Here is a 25,515-nt window from a genome sequence, read left to right as displayed (position 1 = left end):
AATTCCTAACACACATCCTGCTCAAAGTCATGTGGAAGCGCTTGTGGTGGAGCATGGGAGAATGTTGGAGTGGTGTGACTGGTGGTGGATGTGGAAGGTCCTGCTCCTGCAGACCCAGCCTTGTCTGCACCCTGAGGTTTGTTTGTGGAAGCTTGTCCCGGTGTTGGAGCACCTTGGGGAAATGCCTTTCAGGACCCCAATGCCTTCTCTCAGTTGTAGGTCTTCCCCTTATTTTTGAAGGCCTGTATGTCATACAAAGGTAAACTTGGTAACGGTACATCAAACAATGCTTGCAAATAGTCTCTTCAATCTTCAGATGTTGCACTTTACATGTCACAAATGCATTGTGAAGGTCAAAGTACTCATGCATCTGCACAATATCCATCATCACACAATTTACCATGAACAAAGGACCAACACTAAACTAATGTTGCATAACAGCAATGCACCATCTCATAAAATCTAGGCTTGACCATGTCAGCATTGGGCATGCTTAGGAAAAATGCTGTTGTGTGACCATGGGAGTCACAATCTCCAAGTAGTATTGACCACCAGTACCTCTTCTGCATCCTGCAATACCCTTGCTACCATTGGCATCAGCCAAAGTAAGCTGACCAAGGACTGCAAGTCACATGTATTGTGTCACAACATTGGGTGTCTGATATGTCACAAACACATATCTGGACACATTGCTACACAGGATCTATATGTGGCAAGTACCATAGGTGACAATGAGGGGGAGTAGCACACTGACATCACACGGAAATGCATGGAACAACTTCTAGATTAACTCCTGATAGTACATGGTGTGCTGTGACACAATGTCTTGCGTACTAACCAAGTATCTGCATGTGTCCCACTACCCAGAACATTTCCTGTACATACATGTTAGATATGCATGTAACCTTGCTGCACAACAGCACTCTGCACAACCATTTGATGTGTGTGCATTCATGCCCAAAATCTCATCTGCAAAGGGATCTTAGGATGGCATTGGCCAATGGTGTTCCCAGTATGATCCTGTTTGCAGTACATTTTGCAGACTATAATGGCCAGCGCTATCTGAGGATGGGTGTCATTGGCATGCTGCATGACAATGCTGTAAAGACATTCCTCTGCTCCAACACACGTTCCCATGCCTGTGGGGATAACAGGGGATAGCAATGTTGATCCACCTAACATAGAGTATGGGGCATCACACCGCATACGGGGGCACTTTAACTGCAGTGCCAAGTGCGGACGGTTCACCTCTGTCATGCTGCATTTAGGCCCTCATTCAGAAGTCCATCAGTCCTGGAAGAACATCATTTTCTGTGATGCTCCTGTTGCACCCACAGCAGGAACATGATTTAGAAACTACATGATGCCACCCTGCATGGCTGGTCGTGACCCTGTAATCCTGGCACATTTCCTAACTGTCATTATGGTGTTCTGACTCATTCCCCTGTGTGGACTAGACATACACATCAGATATGGATTGCTCTGCGAGCAACAACCGCACATCTGTGCTTCTGAAATGCATTTGTTAAGTTCTACATCCCCTGCTATGTTCAACTATCAATCCACCACCACATATGTTCACAGATCCTGGCACTGTGGTCATTGCACTTTGGTCATACTAGCAACCATGTGGCCCCTCAGTGTTAGAAATTACACCCTCCTTGACATTAGTCAGAGGTAAATTCACATCCAGAACACAACCTCTACCTTCCTGTCCTGTTACATGTCACATCTAGATTTTTTTTTTTTTTTAAATGCACATTGACTATTTCATTGCACAAAGCATCCAATATCACACACAATCCTTGCACTACCCATTAGACATACAGGATGGTACTCACTGGTAGCATTGGGGTCACCAAAGCTCAAAGCCTCTTAAGTGGTGTAAGGCATAGGTCTATCTGCAAAACATAACATGCAACATAGCACTGTGAATGATGGACCACAAAACACTGTGATCAAATAGTGTACATTACACATGACTTGCAAATGTACATTGAACCCTTCTTGTTGTAACAACTGAAATGACTCATTTGACATGGCTCAAAAAATTACATTGGTAGTGCAGGCTGACATATACACACATATGATGAAATGTAACATACATCTCTTGGGCACATTGTTGAACTATTTACTTTGACTCCCTACCCCAGGATCCTGCAAGGCTACCTGTGTGCCATGGCACTCTGCACCTACAGGACTCACAGAACTCACTCAGCCAAGACTAGCTAGCCCCTGTCTTAAACTTTTTATCACATGTACATAACTATGCTATATACCTCACTAGTCAGACATCCCTGTACCCTCGTTTAACAGACATTGGTAAATGTCTTTGCTTCATAGTTATGGACAGCAAACATACATTTATTTGCCATATCCAAACCTCATTATATTAGATTCAGACACACATGTGTGATATATTTTCAGATGTTTGACGGTCCACATGTCAGAACTATGTACAGAATCACATACATAATGACTATTTTACAAGAGACATGATCAACTGGAATGTCACAGAATAGGACAGTTCCTGAAAAAGCACATACCCCAGTGCAGTACTAGTTACCAAATGTCCTGCCAGGAGGCCATGTATTGTAAAGGGGCAGACTTCCTCAGGTTGGGCACAGCACATTTGTTAACATGTGCTCGGTGATGATAACAGAGAAACTGTCCCCCATGTATGCTAGGCCCACTGCTAAGTGTGGGTGCCTGACAGGCCAGTTATCTGAAGCATCTGCATCATGCTTTGACAATGACAAATCTATCTTCTGGTGTGATTGCATTTGTACACTGACATTTATGGACCACTTACACTATGAGCCTCATATACAAGGCCAAGTTGCAACCTGCAACACCGGAGTATCCTTTTATTGAAGTTTCAGTGGCACAGTGTACTCACAATGCAGGGAATGCATCAGATACCTACGACACCTCAGGGGTGGCATCAGTGGTTCAATGGAAAGTAAATACATTATTTCTCCACATGTATCCTCTTAGTATGTGTGTTTTTTTCTACAGCACACATAGACAAAGGCAAATCGCATTAATGATTGGGTATGTGCAGGAAGGTGTTTCTTCATACACATGAACAATCATCCCTGTAAACTATGCACCCTTGCACCATGGCACAGGGGTGCCTGGGTTGGTGCTCAGCAGCAAAGTGTGTGGCAGAGCAGGGGACAAGGACAGTAATGTGCCATATGTCATAGATACGGTGCATCGCTGCACTTTTTGTGGATGCAGGGCAGTGCAGCAAAACACCTTGTGGCCCAGCCCTGAGTTTAAAAAAGTTCATGATGCCCTGTGGCCACTAGACATCCAAATGCAACTATACTCCAAAGAAGCATTCACTAGGTATGTGGGCTTACCAACAGTTTCACCAACTTCAATGCCAATGTAGTCGAGCAGGTGATGTCGGCCCTGCGGTGTTTGATCTGGTGTGTTGTCCTCTCTACCTGGAAGATCTACTACATGTGGTAGCAGACCTTCTGCGACTGTAGTTTGTGTGACTCCGTCCTGTATCCCTGGATCACATGTCCTCCTGTGACCACCATGTTCAGCAGGTAGTGTGTTACCAGCCAAAGGGATACTCACAGCTCATGCCTTTCGCCCTTCCCTTCCCCGACATGTCCTACCCCAAACACATGATTAACAACCCCCACCAAACAAAAACCTATCCCCAACTACCCCTAGGAGCTATAAAACCCCAAAGACAAACACCTGACAATACACAGTACAATAAAATACAAAAAACTATTACAAATGACAATGGTGACAAGACGGACAAAAAAGAGACAGCAGACAGCACAACAGACTCCTCGAACAGCACAGCTCTCTCCACCAACACATGACACAATCACTCCCAAGCACAGACATGAGGACTATGGGGGTCATTCTGACCCTGGCGGGCGGCGGGAGCCGCCCGCCTGGAGGGAACCGCCGGAATACCACTGCGCGGTCAAAAGACCGCCGCGGGTATTCTGGGTTTCCCACTGGGCTGGCGGGCGACCGCCAAATGGCCGCCCGCCAGCCCAGTGGGAAACACCCCTCCATGAGGATGCCAGCTCCGAATGGAGCCGGCGGAGTGGAGGATGTGCGACGGGTGCAGTAGCACCCGTTGCGAATTTCAGTGTCTGCTAAGCAGACACTGAAATTCAGGTTGGGGCCCTCTTACGGGGGCCCCTGGAGTGCCCATGCCATTGGCATGGGCACTGCAGGGGCCCCCAGGGGCCCCACGACACCCCATACCGCCATCCTGTTCCTGGCGGCCGAAGCCGCCAGGAACAGGATGGCGGTATGGGGGTCAGAATCCCCATGGCGGCGCAGCAAGCTGCACCGCCATGGAGGATTCTACAGGGCAGCGGAAAACCGGCGGGAGACCGCCGGTTTTCCCTTTCTGGCCGTGGCTGAACCGCCGCGGTCAGAATACCCTGGGGAGCACCGCCAGCCTGTTGGCGGTGCTCCCGCCGACCACGGCCCCGGCGGTCCTCGACCGCCGGGGTCAGAATGACCCCCTAGGAGTTGAAGAGAAAGTGAAAGTAATTTCACTGTACCTGGTTTTGCATTGTGATTCATTTCATCACTTCCTGTGTATGCGTCACCTTTTCTGCTAATTTGTCACTTTTTTTGACGCTTCAGACCAATGTGTGGATATTACAGAAGGCAGGTCAAAGCACAATGAGGAAATTATGACTCATCGGGTATGAAGCTTCATTTTTGCCCGATGCGATGGCTGAAAAACCACGTATTTGCTTCATACGCCATTAATTTTAACACAATAAGAAAAACGTGTATTGGTGTTTAGTGTGATGTGGAATGCATGTAAGAAGAAACAGGGATTGCTGTGATGCCTGTTAATAGTCAGGTTTACCTCATTCCTGTTTTTCTATGTGTCAAATGTGTGTGTTGGGAGTGTACATATGTGAACGGGCATGCATAACTAGGAGCAGACTATGCATAGGGATCAATCCCTATCTTTGTGTAATAGCACACCTTGTAATGGTTTACCCACGTGCCAACTATGTATTGGCAGCTGATTTCATTGCTTAGAGTACCCTCAGGGATGCCCTAAAGTGCCCTTGAATGGGTTCAGCACACCCACATCTAGGCCAGAGCAGATGACTACTAATCTGTGCTGGGTCACAAGGTGTAGACAGCAGGCTATCAGTCAACTTGGAGGGCTGTCTCCCGTGCAGACATGTGTTGTGATAGCCTGGACATACACATGAATTGATGTATGGATGGTGCTATCTGCCCCTGCCCCCCTGCCTCCCCCAGGGTGCTACCATCTTGGGGCACACTGCCAGTGCACCTTTAGAGAATGACTTTTACCCTGGCTCCACATCTTTCTTACAGCGTACAGCCCAAATCGGAGTAAGGTTCTTATTGGCACACCCCTACGCACCCTTGCACACCACTGTGATGCCAAAGCCACTGTGAGTCTCCCTACACCCCAGCTTGGTCATGAAGGTCAGCACATACATGTGCAGCCCCTTCAGGCGTTGCCATGGACCCCAGGGGACCACAAACTGCCTGCAAAGGGCCATTCTGCACCTACAGGACTTATACCATACAGAACTTGTTGTTGTTACTGTTGCACTTAAGGTACCATTTCTATCTGGACTAGCATGTGAAAGTGCCCTGACCATTCCATTTCACATGATTTGTGGTGCCCATGATTGTCACTCATGCTGCACTGTTCCCACATATTGCATGGCTTTGCATGACCTTTGACATACTAAGGGCAGCAAGGCAGCATAGATCACACCATTACTACACTCTGCACCAGGATAGTGTTGCCTGTTCATGGCAGTAGGTGTACAAAGGCAATATCCATGAAGTGTAACATTGTGTCAGGTAACGGGACTCATGTGGACCAGGCATAGTCCCATATTTATCAGACTTCCCCAGTAGAGCATAAACATGGATGTATCAACTGATGAGTCTTTGACCCATCAGTTTCAATATATCCTGGATTATGTATCTCACATTGGCCATGTTGGACTGAGACATGGATGTAATTCATGCATGTAGGTGTTGAGTGGACTGTGCTGCACAATGCCAGCAAGTTGTGTGGATATGGAAGCCTCATCTACAGCCCCATGTTGACATCATCCTGTTTACATTGGTCATTCAGGTCATCCATGTGGATTGCCCAGCACTGAAGCTCCAACAATGTCCCTGCAATACACCCACTACACTGAGTGACACCTGTGAGCCTATTGGGGTGCGTTCAGTTACTCCATAGCTATGATTCCATGATGCGCCCCACAGCTGGACTTTGCATGGCCTCATGGATATTTTTGGGAGGCTTGTGCCACCAGATCATCCATGTGAGGGGTGACACCGGAGCCATCAGCCTGTGGTACATAGGTACATATCTGTCTGACTTGCAATCCTAGGTGAAGGCACTATTGGCCTATGGTTTTGATTAAAGGAAAATGAGTCTTTTGTCTTCTTTCCAGTATTATTTACGATGCCTGCTACAGTGACATATTGTTGGTTAACTCATTACCAATGTTTGGAGTCCTTCATGGCTCATTGAACTCCTTCATAACAATATTTTTGCTTATATCAGAGATTCCCATGTTAGACTATGGAGCTATGTTTCTACACTGAGAAAATATTTTTGAAGGGAGTCTGCAAGGCAGGGCTGCCTTCAGACAGGGATAGCAGACAGCACAGCAGTGCACAGTCAAGTGCAGGAATTCTACTGAGCCTCTAGCTGTCCCAGTCTAATTATATACTAGGGCCTTAGGTGTTGTTTGAATCCCCCTTGCCCTATTAACTCCTAGGGGCTTACAGGAGTCTGTCATTTGTAATGGTATTTGTACCACCTTCCCATCTACCTTCTATTCAGAGTACTGGCACTGTGTCTGGTTAGCGGATCCAGAGTACAGTCAGTGTCAGTTACCACCAGTATCAGTCATATGTATATGGATGGCCATGCTAACAGGAGGACTTTATCACACTGTGACTTGGCAGGTAAGTTGACTGTACAATGTGTGTGCGTATATGTGTTGTTTTACAATGGTACAAGGATGATTTTTGTGTTAAGCTTGTGACATTATGAAAGTCATTCACATAGGGGGAATACAGATTTCTGGTATATGGTACATGAACCATATTGTTGCTATTGTTGGGACATTTTGAACTTGCTCCTCATCTTCCTCATCCTCACTGTCCAGTCCTTCATGCTCCTAATTGTCATTTGTCCATGGGATGTTTCCCAATGCACATATATTCTGCAATATGCAGCGCACTAGTATTAGTTCCATAACCATTGCTGGTGAGTTGAATGATTTTCCCCCCACACATATCCTCACTCCAGAAGTAGCAATTATGTACTTTGTGAGTCCCTTCCACAATGTACCTTTTCCTATTAAGGACATGAGTGTGGCTCTGCTGGCTTTCTGTATGGATGTGTTTGTTATGAGTACTCGCCCACAGTGGCAGACTATAGGTCTCATTACAGTGCTGGCGGTACATCTGGCTCCCTATTTTGACTTTTCCGCTGGGCCACCAGATGGTAACAGTGTTACCGTCCACTGGCCCAGTGGAAAAGTCACATCAACATTGCCGCCAGCTCGTAATAGAGCCGGCGGCAATGCTGATGTGCAGCTGGTGCAGTAGCACCCGTCGTGCATTTCAATGCCCGAATATCGAGCAGTGAAATGTGTGATGGGGCTGTACCTGGGGCCCCTGCACTGCGCATACCAAGTGCATGGGCAATGCAGGGGCCCCCAGGGGCACCCCAAGTCCCCTTACCGCCAGCCTTCTCATGCCAGTCCCGGGGGTGTTACCATGGCGGAAGGCCCATTGTCATGATAAGGCTGGCAGTACCACCAGCCTGTTGGCGGTACTACCTCCACTATAGCCCTGGTGGTCACCGACTGCCAGGGTTATAATGAGGGCCTATATCCTTTGTCAGATTCACAGTGAGTATGGATGGGTAGTCTTGACAGCTAATGCCCCCACATCCACAGACAAATAAGTTTGTGTCTTGACTGACTTATACAGGTTACCAACAGTATGAAACATGCTATGACATTGTTTGGCATACATGTAAGATGATTACTGATTTGACTCACACTGGGCTACACGTACATTTGCACCATCCTCTCTGATACACTTATGGTTTGTCATATATGTGAGAGCAATTAAGGTGGATGTGGTGAGCTGTCACATCTAGATTTGTTATTCAGCCATTGACTTGTCACATATCTCATACCGATCTATTGTTGGAGCTTATTTCTTCTATTTGACTACCTAAGCATCATGTTTGGACGGAATATGGAGTTCTAACTTGTCTGTTCTAATTTTTTACCAACATATACTTGGCTAATGTATGTTTTTAGTTCAACATGTTTGTTCAACAAACAATGCAAACATTACACACCACACATTGCATTGATCAGTGCATTGTGTTTAGTACTTTGGAGATCATGACAGTGTTCACACTTGATTGCTGACTGCTGTGACCTACTTATGGTTTCCTGGATGTGGGTGAGTTGTTTTTTACTTGGACTGTGACATAAGCTCTAAAACATATGTAGCTTTAAGGGGCTCATATACAAGCCCCGGTAGAGTCACTTTTCTTTATGCTGCGGCAGTGCAAGCAGTCCCGTACACTACACCACATTTACAAACTTGCTCAAAACGACCAAAAGGACCATTTCTCCAGTTTGTAAAGCCTTACACCACATTATATCTGCACCAAGTATAATGTATGCAAGGTAGATATTCCCCAGTTAAAATCCACACAGAGATGGTGCCGCCTTTACAGCGTCAATTTTTTAACACCTGCTCAAAGTGACCACAGGCTTTTTTACATTGATCGCCCCTCACATTGCTGGAGTAACGTTATCTTGTTTTTACGCCAGTCCAGCAATATATCAGTTTAGTGCCACAGATGCATCAGAATTTATGACGCATCTGTGGAAACGTGCACCATGGAGTGCTGTATCATAAGTACAGCAATACCATGGCATCATTAGAGGGCCCATGGCTGGTGCAAGAAAACTGGTACATTGATTCTGATCCACCATTTTCTTTGTAAATGAGACCCTAAATCTTTTATTTACATGTTGATGCACTATCATACATTCACTGACATGTACTTATGTAAGGAAATTCTGCACAGTGTGTGTGCGTGTACCTGCACCAGCAGCTGTGTTCTGTTTTTCACCATCATGTGCTGGCGCATTCTCATCCAGTTGTTCATCCCAGGGAATATTAGTGCAAACACATATATTGTGCAGTATGGCACATACCAAAATAATTATACATACCAGAGGAGCAATATAACAGTCTACCCTCAGAAGCATCCAGGCAGCGAATCCGGGCCTTGAGAAGGCCGATGGTCCGCTCCACAATGTTGAATGTGTGAATGTGTGCCTGTTCATTGTCCTTCTCTGGCTCAGTGTGTGGGCTGACATATGGGGTCATCTCCCACGACTGGATCCCACATCCTTGGTCAGGTGAAATGGAAGAAAAGAGACAGTACCAGACAGTATGCAATATGTAGTTGCTAAACTCCACCCCATGTGTGTTATGTGTTGTGGTATTGTCATGCACCCCGAGTTATGATCACAAAATATGTGAATCATGCTTGTGTCATTGACATTTACAGGGGTCTGTTCGATCAATCAATGTGATCTCAAAAGCAGTGTGTGAGCAGTTGCATCATACAGTCCACATCAAGACTACCATTTTTCAAAATCATATTTTAGCCAAGGCCATTTCCTGATGCTCTAGTCCCTTCATTGTTATGTGTGCACAATACATGTGTGGAGAGACAGAATGGGGATGTGAATCACTTTTGTAGGTCCTGACTATGTAGGTGTTAACATACTGGACATGGCTGACAGACGCATGCATGGGTCCATGGTTTTCACCAGATTTTGATGTTGGACTACATTAGACTGGCCCAGGCATTTGATTGACCAATATTGTCCAGGAGAGTTGACATGATTCCATCCACACAATATGCACTCCCACATACCAACTGATTGACATAGTGTCACACTGCTATTTTCCCATTCATGGTTGCATGTCATGGTGATATGGATGTTGTAGATTTGTGAGTGGTCCTCAGCAGTCATTCTACACAACTTCCTGCAATGTACAACATCTCTGTGAAGGGAAATTTGCACACAATAGTTGTAGCCTCCGGACGTTGTGGTTCATTCCAACTAGACCTGCACACAAGTTGCCTAGCACGTACACATTGTCCCTTACATCAGGGGCTGTAGGGGATGTTCTTTGCTTGCAGGATTATATGTGTAAATGCAGGAGCACCTTATAGCCAAGGCTTCCGTCTCAAAGGCATGTTGATTGATGAATGTGTGCAGTTTTGCACATCACCAAAGGAGTTGTGAGTGATGCTGGTGATTATTGTACGTTTGTACAGTTATATGTCACATGCCCATGAACCGTGCTTTGACAACTTGTACCTACTTTGTGGTGTGTGAACAACCCCCAATGGTGACGGTACACCTCCATTGCACACAATGATGTTGGCCAGATTTCCTGCCTATCATGCATGGATGTGTGCCTTTACATCATGCAACATCTGCAAAACTGTCCTGAGATGTATTCACATGTATGTCAGGGAGATATGTATTGCATGTGTGGACTGATGAATGTTGCATGTATGTGAAACAGCCCTCATACTGGAGTCCCCATCTGTGTAGGCAGACAGGGAGCTGTGTATTGTCTCCCCATATCTATTTGTTACTATGTCTATTAGATAATTGCTGTATGCTTTCCTGCAAGTAAGCCATAGCCATAGTGTCCATCCTGGAACCATTGGTTGAGGATGAAGTGCCAGAATATGAAGGTGTCATGCACGCTGTCAGGGTATTTAGACAGCACATTTGTGATTAAATCCCAATGGTCAACAATGGCTTGGATGTTGAAGGAGTGGGTGTGTTTGCAGTTCCTATATAGATGGGCTATTGCAGCATGATGGACGAGTTGCACTTGCATGCAATCCATGGCACCCACCACATGTGGGGACCCAGCGATGGCATAGAGTCCCTGTTTTATCTCCTGTGAAGTTGCTGGGTGTTGGGAAATAGGATGTCACAGGAAGTGATCCAGATGTTGTCATCCAGGACAGAGGGTAATAATGCTGAGCATGATGGCTGTGAGATTCCAGTCACTCGTGCTGCAGTTGTTAGGAAGGGCCCAGAGGCCAGCATGTGTAGCACAGTCAGAAGCTCGGTCTGTGGTGGGATGTTAGTGTATCTGTTGACTGTCATCTATAGTCTTGGTGTAATGAGATGGAGCAGCTGTAATATGGATTGCCTCCTCAAATGGTAATATGTGATTACCTCTTCCTTCCGAACGCCAATGAGTGAGGTGTGCAGCTGATATATTCGCTCCCTTCCCCTGCGCTTCCTCTGTGGATGATGTGGTGGTGATGGAGAGGTGGTGGTGATTGTGGTGGTTGGTGTCATCTTCTTGGTACTCCTACCTAAATAAGGAGTAAGTCCATGTTGTCCTAGACCTTACCAGGGTGGTTGGTATATGATTTCCGTATGTACCTGTGCCAATGTGTCATTTTTATGCCTGGTCGGATCAGGCATTATTATTTTGACACTATTGAAATTCAGCACAACTTTGTTTAAAGGGTGCATCATTTTCTGAAAAGCTTGAAAATATGGCTGTGTCATTTCTGTATGAATTTCTAAGGAGGAACTTATACCTTGCATATCATTGTCAGTATCTGATGCAGCCAGATCCGTGGCTAAGGAAAATTACCCCCAGGGGTGAAAAGTGACACTAGAGGCCTCTAGCATTTCTTTGTGAATTTGGAGTTGTTCTAGAGTCGCCACTGTGTCAAAAAAAAAAACAGAGACTCAGAGGCAGTGCAAATGCCTTGTAAATGAGTCCCTAGCTGCCTTTGCTGGTTGTGCATCATGCTCCCACTGTGTTGAGTCTTGTGGTCTGCCATATTCTTAATGATGGGGCAATTTCAGAAATGCTACACTATGCTCACAACATATGTTTACACTTCAAATTTTTACACAATGCCTAATAATTTCCAATCCAAATACAAGAGGCATAGGGGGTCATTCCGACCCCGGCGGTCATGGACCGCCGGGGTCGGCGGGAGCACCGCCAACAGGCTGGCGGTGCTTCGCAGGGCATTCTGACCTCGGAGGGATGGCCGCGGTAAGAACAGGAAAACCGGCAGTGTCCCGCCGGTTTTCCGCTGCCCTGAGGAATCCCCCATGGCGGCGCAGCTTGCTGCGCCGCCATGGGGGATTCCGACCCCCTCACCGCCATCCTGTTCCTGGCGGTTCCGACCGCCAGGAACAGGATGGCGGTGAGGGGTGTCGTGGGGCCCCTGGGGGCCCCTGCAGTGCCCATGCCAATGGCATGGGCACTGCAGGGGCCCCCGTAAGAGGGCCCCACTTTGAATTTCAGTGTCTGCTTAGCAGACACTGAAATTCGCGACGGGTGCTACTGCACCCGTCGCACCCTTCCCACTCCGCCGGCTCCATTCGGAGCCGGCTTCCTCGTGGGAAGGTGTTTCCCGCTGGGCTGGCGGGCGGCCTTCTGGCGGTCGCCCGCCAGCCCAGCGGGAAAGCCAGAATGGCCTCCACGGTCTTTCGACCGCGGAGCGGCCATATAGCGGTTCCCGCCAGGTGGGCGGCGACCGCCGGCCGCCGGCCTCAGAATGAGGCCCATAGTCTCCCAAACCACCACACAATGTTTGAGATCGCCATCTGCTGGAAGTTCTCAGTGTACATGCTGGACTGACTCCTGAAGCACCAGCTTGCCATTATAAACTCTGCGATTGCGGCACAGGACATAAGAGCCCTTGACAGCACCGCTTACACAGCAATGGAGTTAGAGCTCATATGGCATATTTGCAAGATGCTGTGGCCTTTTGAGGAAACCACTAGATTTGACGCTGGAGTTCACAAGATATTGCCTTTAATATGGTTGTTTAGAAGTATCTATCAACTTTGCATGTGGTTGTGAACAAGTATGACCATCAAAACTTCAGCTGTCACTGTAAATGCGTGCCTGCTTGTATTTTGAAACGTATAATTGAAACATCAGGAGATTTGAGGAGTACTTCTAGTAATTCCTCTCGAGCTCCAGTTCAGGGGTTGTTTCTCTGCTTTGTTTGGTGCGCAACAACATGCTTCATACACTGATGCGTGTTGTAAACAGATTATAGGGTACTCAATCCAATGGAAATTTGATTGTCATTGTAAAGCTCATGTGTGATCAGTTGCTACAATTGTATACTGGCACAAAAAGTATTTTGCAGCAGCTGTTGCGTATCTGTAAAGAAAGTGACCACTGGTTTCTTTGCAAGCTCTTCAGTGCTGTGGGTGACTTTTACTGTGGAGGGGTGGAGTTGGACTGCGGCTCATGGCGGGGGCCAAGTGCCTTTGACTTGGTAAATGTCTATGTGAATGGTTGGTGTGAAAATGGATGCCTGAAGGCAGTGACTACTCAATTATAAGTATAAAATGAATATCAGTTCTCCAACAGCCAGCATTGAATCTAACAGTTTGCTCAGTGGCATACTACTAGAATAGTATAGATAAAATACTGTGATAGAACAATATTGTGGCGAAAATAAAAGGGAACATTATATTGTCAAAGTAAACGTACAAAGGTAAGAATATGCTTATATAAACATGTAAGTGGCTTGAAGGCATACATATATTTAAAGTACATGGGTGTGGTATGACGAAGACCAAATACCTTGAAGATATTTGGGCCACTATTGATACTTTTTGACACAAACCAACGCTGGCACTGGTGTGCGTAATTTTTTTTACTGCCGGCTAACTCCATTCCTACGCACCATGTGGGCACCATTTTTAAGGATTGACGTTAGCCAGCACTGCGGGCTGGACAGAGTACAAAAAAATTACTCAAACCAGGCAGCACCGGCGCAGGGGAAAATGGGGGTTGTGCGTCAAAAAATGGTGTACGTCAGGTTTGAGTCAACTCCCATTGAAATTACTCCTGTCTTAGCAAAGACAGGAGTCATGCCCCCTTGCCAAATTGCCATGCCCAGGGGACTTCTGTCCCCTGGGCATGACCATTGGGCACAGTGGCATGTAGGGGGGCACAAATTAGGCCCACCTATGCCACTTTAAAAAAATAAAAAAATTATACCTACCCCAACTTACCTCGGATGGGTCCCCCCATCCATGGGTGTCCTCCAGGGGTGGGCGAGGGTGGCAGGGGTTGTCACTGGGGGCAGGGAAGGGCACCTCTGGACTGCTTCCATGGTCAGAAACCATGGAAGTGAGCCCACAGGTCCCTTAACGCCTGCCCTCACCAGGGCGTTAAAAAATGGTGCACATCAGGATGGGCGCTGTTTTTTAAGGCCCGCCTCCTCCTGTGCATCAAAATGACGCAGGAGTATAAATAAGGCTCACAGGCCTTAAAGTAAATTTTTGGGTGGGAACACCTACCTTGCATGTCATTAACGCAAAGCAGTTTCCCACATCAAAAAATGACGCACACAGAGGAATTTTGACATCCGCGGGGTCGGGCGTCATAGTATAAATATGGTGCAAGTTTTGCGCCGAATGTGCGTCAACATTTTTGATGCACATTCGGCGTAAATGGAGTATAAATTTGCCCCTTGCTTTTTTGATATTTGGGACACTGTATGTTTGAATCCCAATATTTTTGTCCTCGATTTTCAGACAAAGCTTTTCAATGTTGTTAGGGTCATAATCACTGATAAAAGGACCTACCTATCCTAGGACAATGTTGAGAGGATTGCATTTCTAAAGATGAACCACAACCTGATCATTTTGCGTTCATGCTCCTTTCAGAGGATGCTGATTTAGACAAAAAAGAAAATCATGGCCATACAACAAACATTATTAGCTCAGTACGATGAAATTACAATTGCAAGAAGATCACTAACACTGTGCCATTAGCTATCACTATAAGTTGGTTCCAGTGCGAGTCTTTTTTGATGTGGGAAAAGTAGGCCCACATTCACTGTGAGAAGCCATAGTTTCATTGATCAGCAATAAAGACCAGTGCGCACTTTAGAATGTTTTGCATTGTCCAGTCAGAAGTAATAGTTCGGAAGCCTCCAGGAAACATGGTTGCACTCACCACAACATGAGAACATGAGTAAATTAATGGAAGCATACACTTATTAAGAATTTGTTATGGTGTTATGAGAGATGTGCTACCTTGCACAGTTCTGTTACTCTCTGCTGAGATTGACAGTGTAGATTAAACTAATTTTTGTATTGGGCCTGGTGTTGGTAGAAATGTCCCTAAAGTATATCCATCTAATCTGTCAGTAAGAATTGGGGTAATTTGTTGAAGAGGTGTATTCCCTCACTCTGGCAAAATCCACAATCCTGTCAGGGTGAACTACAAAAAGTCACTATATTAACTATTGCCTATCCTTCTTGTATCTTTGCACAAAAGCAGTCATACTTAATTTGGAGGCAATGTGTAAAATACGTATAATATTTATGCAGCTCATAAACAGCTGTAAAGTAAAAACACAACACAAGAACAATTTCAACCCAATTTAGAAAAAATAGCATAAATAATAATAAGGGAAATTATACCAGAACAACGAAAATCCAATCAGTAGGAACATGAGATATTCTGGGCCATATTTATACTTTTTGACGCAAAACTGCGCTAACGCAGTTTTGCGTCAAAAAAATTAGCGCCGGCTAACGCCATTCTGAAGCGCCATGCGGGCGCCGTATTTATTCAATGACGTTAGCCGGCGTTAGCCGCCGGCGCTGCCTGGTGTGCGTGAAAAAAAACGACGTACACCAGGCAGCGCCGGCGTAGGGGGATATGGAGCTTGGGCGCCAAAAAATGGGGCAAGTCAGGCTGAGGCAAATATTTCGCCTCAACCCGATTTGCGCCATTTTTTCCGACTCCCAACCCCCATTGAAATGACTCCTGTCTTAGCAAAGACAGGAGTCATACCCCCTTGCCCAATGGCCATGCCCAGGCGACTTCTGTCCCCTGGGCATGGTCATTGGGCATAGTGACATGTAGGGGGGCACAAATCAGCCCCCCCTATGCCACAAAAAAATGTAAAAAAAAAACATACCTGAACTTACCTTAATGTCCCTGGGATGGGTCCCTCCAGCCTTGGGTGTCCTGGGGTGGGCAAGGGTGGCAGGGGTGTCCCTGGGGGCATGGGAGGGCACCTCTGGCCTCCTTCCGAGCCCACAGGTCCCTTAACGCCTGCCCTGACCAGGCGCTAAAAAACGTCGCAAAAGCGGCCGGACATCATTTTTTTTGACCCGCCCACTACCGGGCGTGAATTTTGCCCGGGAGTGTAAATACGGCGCACATGCCTCGGAGTCAATTTTTTAGATGGGAACGCCTACCTTGCATATCATTAACGCAAAGTAGGTGTCCACGCAAAAAAATGACGCAAACTCCATGGACTTTGGCGCTAGACGCGTCTAACGCCAAAGTATAAATATGGAGTTAGTTTTGCGTCGGAATTGCGTCAAAAAAAACGACGCAATTCCGGCGCAAACAGAGTATAAATATGACCCTCAGTTTCAAAGGTTAGTGAAAATAGCACCTAAAAGCACAAAGAGTTACCCACAGTCAACTGACCAAGCCAAACAATGGAGTACAGTCAGAGGCAGGGAAAAGGATAGTCCTGCTGAAAATTTAGCTTCTAATATCTAGCTTGAACAGTTTGCAGTGGATGAGCACATGAGGAGCAGGCTAAGCGTCACAGACACACATCTCTGTTATGTAAAGTTATAGAAATATGTAAAGAGCTGCTGATCTCCCGTGAAAGTATCCAGCTGCTGAGTAGGGCAGGCCTGGGGGTAGGAAGAGATCATGCATGTTTCACCTGGAAGAGCCATGTTTTGAGATTCCATCGAAAGTCAATGAGGGAGGGGAAGGTTCTGAAATGTTGCAGGATGATGCTCCAGGTCTTGGCTGCGAGGTATTGGAAGAAGCGCCCTACACTTCTGGTCTTCTTCATGCGAGGGAGGTGCGTTCTTGCCTGGGACATGGATTGAAGGTGTCTGGTGGGTTGGTAGAAGCTGAGGCGATGGTTAAGGAATGCTGGACCGGTGTTTTGGAGAGCTTTGTAGGCATGGGTGAATAGCTTGAACTTACATCTATCCTCAACTGGGAGTCAGGGGAGATTGTTGATTTGTGGAGAGATGAGGTTATTTGCTGGATGTTCAGGATGAGTCTGTCAGTGCTGTTCTGGGTGGTTTGGAGTTGGGAGAGAACATGGGTTGGGATTCTGAAGTAGAGGGCATTTCTATAGTCAAGTCTATTTGTGCTACGAACCTAGGTGACTGTTATCTAGTGTTAAGTGGGTTCCTCTTGAAAATCTTGTGTAGCACATTAATGATGATGAGGCAATGGCGTTGACCTCTCTGGTCATGGAGATGTTGGTTCTTGGTATGGTCCACTGAGGGCGTGGAGGGCCAGGTTTCGAGGGCTACCAAGAGGCGTTGTAAGGCAAGTGGTTGTTGCCAGAGATACGGACTTTTCTTTTGTCTGTGTTGTTATTTTTCATCCAAATGGAGATGTTGCCCAAAGTTTGCTTTAGTGGTGCTGGTTGAGTCAGTAAGGGAGATGATGAGCTGTGTGTTGTCAGCATAAGATACTGTGTTGATATTGTGGGCTCTGACGATGTCCACGAGGTGCGTCATGTAGACATTGAAGAGTGGTGAGCTGAGCGAAAATCCTTGAGGGACTCTGCAGATGCGTTTCTTGGGTTCTAAGGTGTTCTTTGTTTCTACTTCCTTCATTGAGTTTTTAGGTGGGTAATAACAACAGTCAGGAAAATATAAAGTGCAACATCATTTGTGCAGATGGTACCTTATAAACATAGCCTCGCACCCCATACCCCCCACCCGCCTCTTGTAAGTGTGCTTCAAAAAGGCTAGTCCAAACACATCACAGATGTGAGATACATGTCCTCCATACAGAGTGTCATCATATGGGGAATATGGAACGGTTCTTAGTTTGTAAATTGGGACCCATATTTCACCACAACCTTTCTATGTGAAATAGCATCGCACAGCCCAATAATAGAGACATGGAGATAAAAACGTTAATGTGTTGGGAGCACAGATCAATTCAGAGCCCCAGTCCCATTTTCATTAGTAGTCTCCTGTGTGCGGGTTATTAGATAGGTATGCAAAGGGTCACAAATGTCTCTGGGGCGTAAGTTGGGAGGCAACAGTTCAACATATATGAAAAATTTGTCTTTGCAATGACGACGACCACTCCTTAAATTTGAGCGATCTCTACCGTCCCCATCTACAGATTATTCTGTCCTTTGGCAGAAGGAGGTGTAGCTCTATGTAAGTCCTAAAGACTGCTTTGACCTCCCCTGTGTGTCCGAAGAGGGCAATGAGTGGAGTGAATACAAGGTCCTTACCTATCATGGCATGGAGAACCGTGGAAACGTCTCTCCAGTATGTTTGTCTTGGGCCACATGACCAAGTGAGATGAAGGAAGTCTGCTCCAGCAACTCTGCACCAGAAGCAGTAGTCATCAGGCCTAGTTGATATTGATGAAGACTGAGAGGAGTATAATACACTCTGTGGATTAATTTATAGTGAATCATGCAGAGTCTACTGCTAGAGTCAATCGGCCCTGTCTGGCTACAGTAAAATCTCCATCTCCTAGAATTCATAAAGGGTAGTTCTAGTTTGCTTAGATAGAGCAGGATCATCAGAATCTTCAGCCAAGCCTCGAGGTGTTTCAAGTCACTTTATAGTTTGCTTAGTTGGTCTTGTAGGGAGCTCAACACTCCCCCACTTTTAGCTATGCTTATATCATGGATTGTGACTTTCAAAGACTTCCAGATAGTGCCCAAAGTTGGCATGGAATGTGTGATTCTGGTGAAAAAGTCAGCAATCTCCTGGAGCAGCTCCTCAAGGAATGAAGTGTCCAGGAGCAGAGTTGGAGAGAGCTGCCAGGATCCATATGCTCGAGTCTAGGCAGGGAGGTGTAACCCCATTTGAACAGGGGAGTGACCTGACTATGTGCGTGCAAGGTGTAAGACTTTGTGCAGCTAGGGTCCCATCCCTCTACAAATGATCCAGTAGTCTAACAATGCCCAGCTAATTTGTACCCCTGGACAAAAGGGGTGCCTTCTTTATCAGATGAATGGAATGCCCTCCAAGGGTCTGGCAGTTGATGATCATCCTTAATGTCCCATGTATGGTGCACAGTGACGCTATGGTAATGTGTAGGAGTGTGAGATTGATCGATGGATGTGTTTAGAGCAACTTTGAAGTCTCCCCCCCATAGAATCAGAGATGGGTCTATGTTTGCAATTTACCCCCAGATTCGGTCAAAGAAGTTGGGGTCTTCAGCATTTGGACCATAACAGTTGACCAAGATGATAGCTTATGAAGCCAGTCTGCCTCATCAGTGAATAGCTGCATTGGGTTTCATTCAATGAACCCTGCAGGACATAGAACACCCCGTTGTGAATCAGTTCGGTCTGGACTGTTCCCATGAGGAACAGGGTCAAGACTGATTTGCATATGGCTGGGTCCAAACTGGGGTGGCATGGTGAGCAAAAGAACGATGGATTAAACCCAGATCTATGACTGGGGGTGAGTGTTTGACAATGTTTAGCATTCCGTCCATCACTTGTTGGTTTTGATTTGTTGCCCTAAGTGGGAAGGGTATGCCCAGACGTGGGTCCCGTGCTTCCCATGCCACTGGATTCAAGCTAGCCTGGCTGATGAGGGGTGAAACCCCGAAACCGGTCCCAGGATGCTTGTTTCCGGTCCAGTGAGGACCTGGCTTGGCAGTTCGGTCTGGACTGTTCCCATGAGGAACAGGGTCAAGACTGATTTGCATATGGCTGGGTCCAAACTGGGGTGGCATGGTGAGCAAAAGAACGATGGATTAAACCCAGATCTATGACTGGGGGTGAGTGTTTGATAATGTTCAGCATTCCGTCCATCACTTGTTGTTTTTGCATCAGAATCTTCAGCCAAGCCTCCAGGTGTTTCAAGTCACTCTCTAGTTTGCTTAGTTGGTCTTGTAGGGAGCTCAACACTTTCCCACTTTTAGCTGTGCTTATATCACGGATTGTGACTTTTAAAGACTTCCAGACAGTGCCGAATGCTGGTACGGAATGTGTGTTTCTGGTGAAAAAGTCAGCAATCTCCTGTAGCAGCTCCTCATGGAATGAAGTGTCCAGGAGCAGAGTTGGAGAGAGCTGTCAGGATCCATATGCTTGAGTGTAGGTAGGGAGGTGTAACACCATTAGAACAGTGGAGTGACCTGATTATGTACGTGCAAGGTGTAAGACTTTGTGCAGCCAGGGTCCCTTCCCTCTAGAGACGATCCAGTAGTCTAACTTTGCCCAGCTAATGTGTACCCCTGAACAGAAGGGGTGTATTATTTATCAGATGGATGGAATGCCCTCTAAGGGTCTGGCAGTTGGTGATCATCCTTAATGTCCCATTTATGGTGCGCAGTGACGCTATGGTAATGTGCAGGAGTGTGAGGTTGATCGATGGATGTGTTTTAGAGCAACTTTGAAGTCTCCCCCCCTCCCATAGAATCAGTGATGGGTCTATGATTGCAATTTACCCCCAGAATAGGTCAAAGAAGTTGGGGTCTTCAGCATTTGGACAATAACAGTTGACCAAGATGATAGATTATGAAGCCAGTCTGCCCCATCAATGAATAGCGGCCTTGGGTTTCATTCAATGAACCCTGCAGGACATACAACACCCCGTTGGGAATCAGGATGACAGTGCCTCTCAACTACTAGGAGTATGTGGATAATTACCTATGGGAGGCCCATCGGGCAGCAACTGATGTACTGGTGGATTCTATTAGATTGGTCTCTTGTAATAGGGAGATGTGAATGCTGTGTTGGTCTGAAGATGCCAGTATATGTCTGCATTTTTTAGGACTACCAAGCCCCCTGGCATTCCATGTAATGCATTTGTATGTCGTATGTAGGGAGATTATACGAGTGTCAGCATCATTGGTCATCATAAGGGCAGTGGTTACGCATTAGACTGAAGTGTTGGCTGGGCAACCAGAAGGATGTGTGGTGAGAACATTGTGGCCCCAGTTTCTTGAATTGATGTGTACAGTGTAACCTTTCAAACAATCCTGTGACCCCCTCCACCCACACTGGAGGCCCATTCCCATCAGGAATACATCTCCCTCCCATACAACCTTGTGAACAGGAAGGGAGTTGGGTGCACACTGCCTCATATCCCAGCACAGTTTGCCTCTTTGCATCCTGGTAAATGCAGTTCACAGTTTGCGCTTACTTCAAAATTAGCTGTAGTTTTTTACCAAAGTTGGTGCAGACACTGCTGTATATATTTAGACATGTATTTCAAGATTTAGCCCTTCACTAGAAGAGAGCAGAAAAAGTAGAGAGCAAAGGAAGTTCACCTGAGATTGCTGACAATGCTGCCAGATTCCTCTCAGGTCACAGTACCACTCATAGGCAGACAGGCGCTTTTCCAAAGCTCGTCAGCTTGCTGGCTCAAGGGAGCCTTTTTAATAGGAGGTGGGTTGGGAGCACACTGCTTCACATCCCAGCACAGTTAGCCCCTTTGCATCCTGGTAAATGCAGTTCCTTGTAAAAAGCTACAAACATTTTAGCAGAAAAATTGGTGCTCTGGCAGGAAAATTGTCAATGCGCCATAAGAAGGAATGAGTTAGAAGTAATGAGAATGGTATGAAGAGAAAGATAGAGTAGTGAAATGTGAGAGATCAGGGAAAGCTAGAGAGATCTTAGGTTGCTAGATAGAAAAGAAAGAGAGGTATACAAGGTTTATTTGAAATGGGTGAATTGTGTATAACCTGTGGATGTCCTCCAGAGAACCAGACAGGGTCAACCTCATGTGTGGGATGGTATCCAGGGGAGAGTCAATTATTCATCCCAGTTGGCTCATCGTGGATATTCATAAAAAAGGGGGAAGAAAGAAGATGCAGAAGTTAGAGCTGGGTCAAAAGTAAACATAATTGAACCTAGAAGCACAATGACTGATTGTTCCCACCATCCACTATTAGGTGAGGTGAGAATACCTCACAGGTGTCTCATGCAAATCACGGGCATTGCTAGCTAATTAGGCCATGTTACAAACTGACCTCTTCATTGACATTTCATGGTCAGCTCTGTTGTGACATTGGTGAAGAGGATCTGGAGGAAGTAGGAGGTAGTATTGTTGTAGTTTAGCAGCGATTAGATTAAGCATTAGCAGAAGACATCTTGTATTTAGTAACTGTAGGAGGCTGGCCTGGTTTGTAGTGAGTGCCAAGGGGTACTTACACTCTGCACCAGGTCCAGGTATCCCTTATTAGTGTAGAAGTGGTGTCTAGCATCTTAGGCTGATAGAAAAGGTAGCTTAGCAGAGCAGCTTAGGCTGAACTAGGAGACATGCAAAGCTCCTACTATACCACTGGTGTCATATGCACACTATCATAAGAAAACACAATACACGGATATACTAAAAATAAAGGTACTTTATTTTTATGACAATATGCCAAAAGTATCTCAGTGAGTACCCTCAGTATGAGGATAGCAAATATACACAAGATATATGTACACAATACCAAAAATATGCAGTAATAGCAATAGAAAGCAATGCAAGCAATGTACAGTCACAATAGATTGCAATGAGAGCACATAGGTATAGGGGTAACACAAACCATATACTCCAAAAGTGGAATGCGAACCACGATTGGACCCCAAACCTATGTGAGCTTGTAGCGGGTCGCTGGGACTGTAAGAAAACAGTGAGGGTTAGAAAAATAGCCCACCCCAAGAACTTGAAAAGTAGGTGTAAAGTGCACCTAAGTTCCCCAGAGAGCACAGAAGTCGTGATAGGGGAATTCTGCAAGGAAGACCAACACCAGCAATGCAACAACAATGGATTTCCAGACGAGAGTACCTGTGGAACAAGGGGACCAAGTCCAAGAGTCACACTCAAGTCGTGAGTGGGCAGATGCCCAAGAAATGCCAGCTGAGGGTGCAAAGAAGCTGCCACCGGATGGTAGAAGCTGTGGATTCTGCAAGAACTAAGAGGACTTGGAACCTCCCCTTTGGAGGATGGATGTCCCACGTCGTGAAGAAGCTTGCAGAGGTGTTCCCACGCAGAAAGACCGCAAACAAGCCTTGTTAGCTGCAAGGGTTGTGGTTAGGGTTTTTGGATGCTGCTGTGGCCCAGGAGGGACCAGGATATCGCCAATTCCATGAGGAGACAGAGGGGGGCGCCCAGCAAGACAAGGAGCCCTCTCAGAAGCAGGCAGCACTCGCAGAAGTGCCGGAACAGGCACTACGAAGAAGAGTGAACCGGAGCTCACCCGAAGTCACAAAAGAAGGTCCCACGATGCCAGAGGACAACTCAGGAGGTCGTGCACTGCAGGTTAGAGCGCGGGGGAAAGGAAATCCTGGAAGAGTGCACAGGAGCCAGAGCAGCTGCAAATCATGCGGTACCCTGCAATGCAGTCTAGCGTGGTGAGGCAAGGACTTACCTCCACCAAACTTGGACTGAAGAGTCACTGGACTGTAGGAGTCACTTGGACAGAGTTGCTGAGTTCCAGGGACCGCGCTCGTCATGCTGAGAGGGGACCCAGAGGACCGGTGATGCAGTCTTTTGGTGCCTGCAGTTGCAGGGGGAAGATTCCGTCGACCCACGGGAGATTTCTTCGGAGCTTCTAGTGCAGAGAGGAGGAAGACTACCCCCAGAGCATGCACCACCAGGAAAACAGTTGAGAAGGCGGCAGGATCAGTGATACAAAGTTGCAGTAGTCGTCTTTGCTACTTTGTTGCGGTTTTGCAGGCGTCCCGAGCAGTCAGCGGTCGATTCCTTGGCAGAAGGTGAAGAGATGAAGAGAGATATGCACAGGAACTCTGATGAGCTCTTGCATTCGTTATCTAAAGAATTCCCCAAAGCAGAAACCCTAAATAGCCAGAAAAGGAGGTTTGGCTACTTAGGAAGGAGGATAGGCTAGCAACACATGTAAGAGCCTATCAGAAGGAGTCTCTGACGTCACCTGCTGGCACTGGCCACTCAGAGCAGTCCAGTGTGCCAGCAGCACCTCTGTTTCCAAGATGGCAGAGGTCTGGAGCACACTGGAGGAGCCCTAGGCACCTCCCAGGGGAGGTGCAGGTCAGGGGAGTGGTCTCTCCCCTTTCCTTTGTCCAGTTTCACGCCAGAGCAGGGCTGGGGGATCCCTGAACCGGTGTAGACTGGCTTATGCAGAGATGGGCACCATTTGTGCCCATCAAAGCATTTCCAGAGGCTGGGGGAGGCTACTCCTCCCCAGCCCTGACACCTTTTTCCAAAGGGAGAGGGTGTAACACCCTCTCTCTGAGGAAGTCCTTTGTTCTGCCTTCCTGGGTCAAGCCTGGCTGGACTCCAGGAGGGCAGAAACCTGTCTGAGGGGTTGGCAGCAGCAGCAGCTGCAGTGAAACCCCAGGAAAGGTAGTTTGGCAGTACCCGGGTCTGTTCTAGAGACTCGGGGGATCATGGAATTGTCTCCCCAATGCCAGAATGGCATTGGGGTGACAATTCCATGATCTTAGACATGTTACATGGCCATGTTCGGAGTTACCATTGTGACGCTGTACATAGGTATTGACCTATGTACAGTGCACGCATGTAATGGTGTCCCCGCACTCACAAAGTCCGGGGAATTTGCCCTGAACGATGTGGGGGCACCTTGGCTACTGCCAGGGTGCCCACACACTAAGTAACTTAGCACCCGACCTTTACCAGGTAAAGGTTAGACATATAGGTGACTTATAAGTTACTCAAGTGCAGTGGTAAATGGCTGTGAAATAACGTGAACATTATTTCACTCAGGCTGCAGTGGCAGGCCTGTGTAAGAATTGTCAGAGCTCCCTATGGGTGGCAAAAGAAATGCTGCAACCCATAGGGATCTCCTGTAACCCCAATACCCTGGGTACCTCAGTACCATATACTAGAGAATTGTAACGGTGTTCCAGTATACCAATGTGAATTGGTGAAATTGGTCACTAGCCTGGTAGTGACAATTTGTAAAGAGAGAGCATAACCACTGAGGTTCTGGTTAGCAGAACCTCAGTGAGACAGTTAGGCATCACACAGGGAACACATACATATAGGTCACAAACTTATGAGCACTGGGGTCCTGACTAGCAGGGTCCCAGTGACACATAACAAACATACTGAAAACATAGGGTTTTCACTATGAGCACTGGGCCCTGGCTAGCAGGATCCCAGTGAGACAGTGAAAACACCCTGACATACACTCACAAACAGGCCCAAAGTGGGGGTAACAAGGCTAGAAAGAGGCTACTTTCTCACAGTAACTATTGTGAACATTTCGCGGAATCCATTTTGTATTCATGGCAGCCATTTTCTCTGCCACATGCTGCCATGTGCTCACCATGTGCTCTGTCCTACCTTTCTGTTAACTACTCTTGAAAATCTGCCTAGTGACAAGTTATATTTAGCATCTCCCACTTTCGCACATGCCCAGTAAGGTCTGCAGCTGTTA

This window comes from Pleurodeles waltl, chromosome 4_2, assembly GCF_031143425.1.
Source record: "Pleurodeles waltl isolate 20211129_DDA chromosome 4_2, aPleWal1.hap1.20221129, whole genome shotgun sequence".
Lineage (NCBI taxonomy): Eukaryota > Metazoa > Chordata > Amphibia > Caudata > Salamandridae > Pleurodeles > Pleurodeles waltl.
This window is presented reverse-complemented; position numbering follows the sequence as displayed.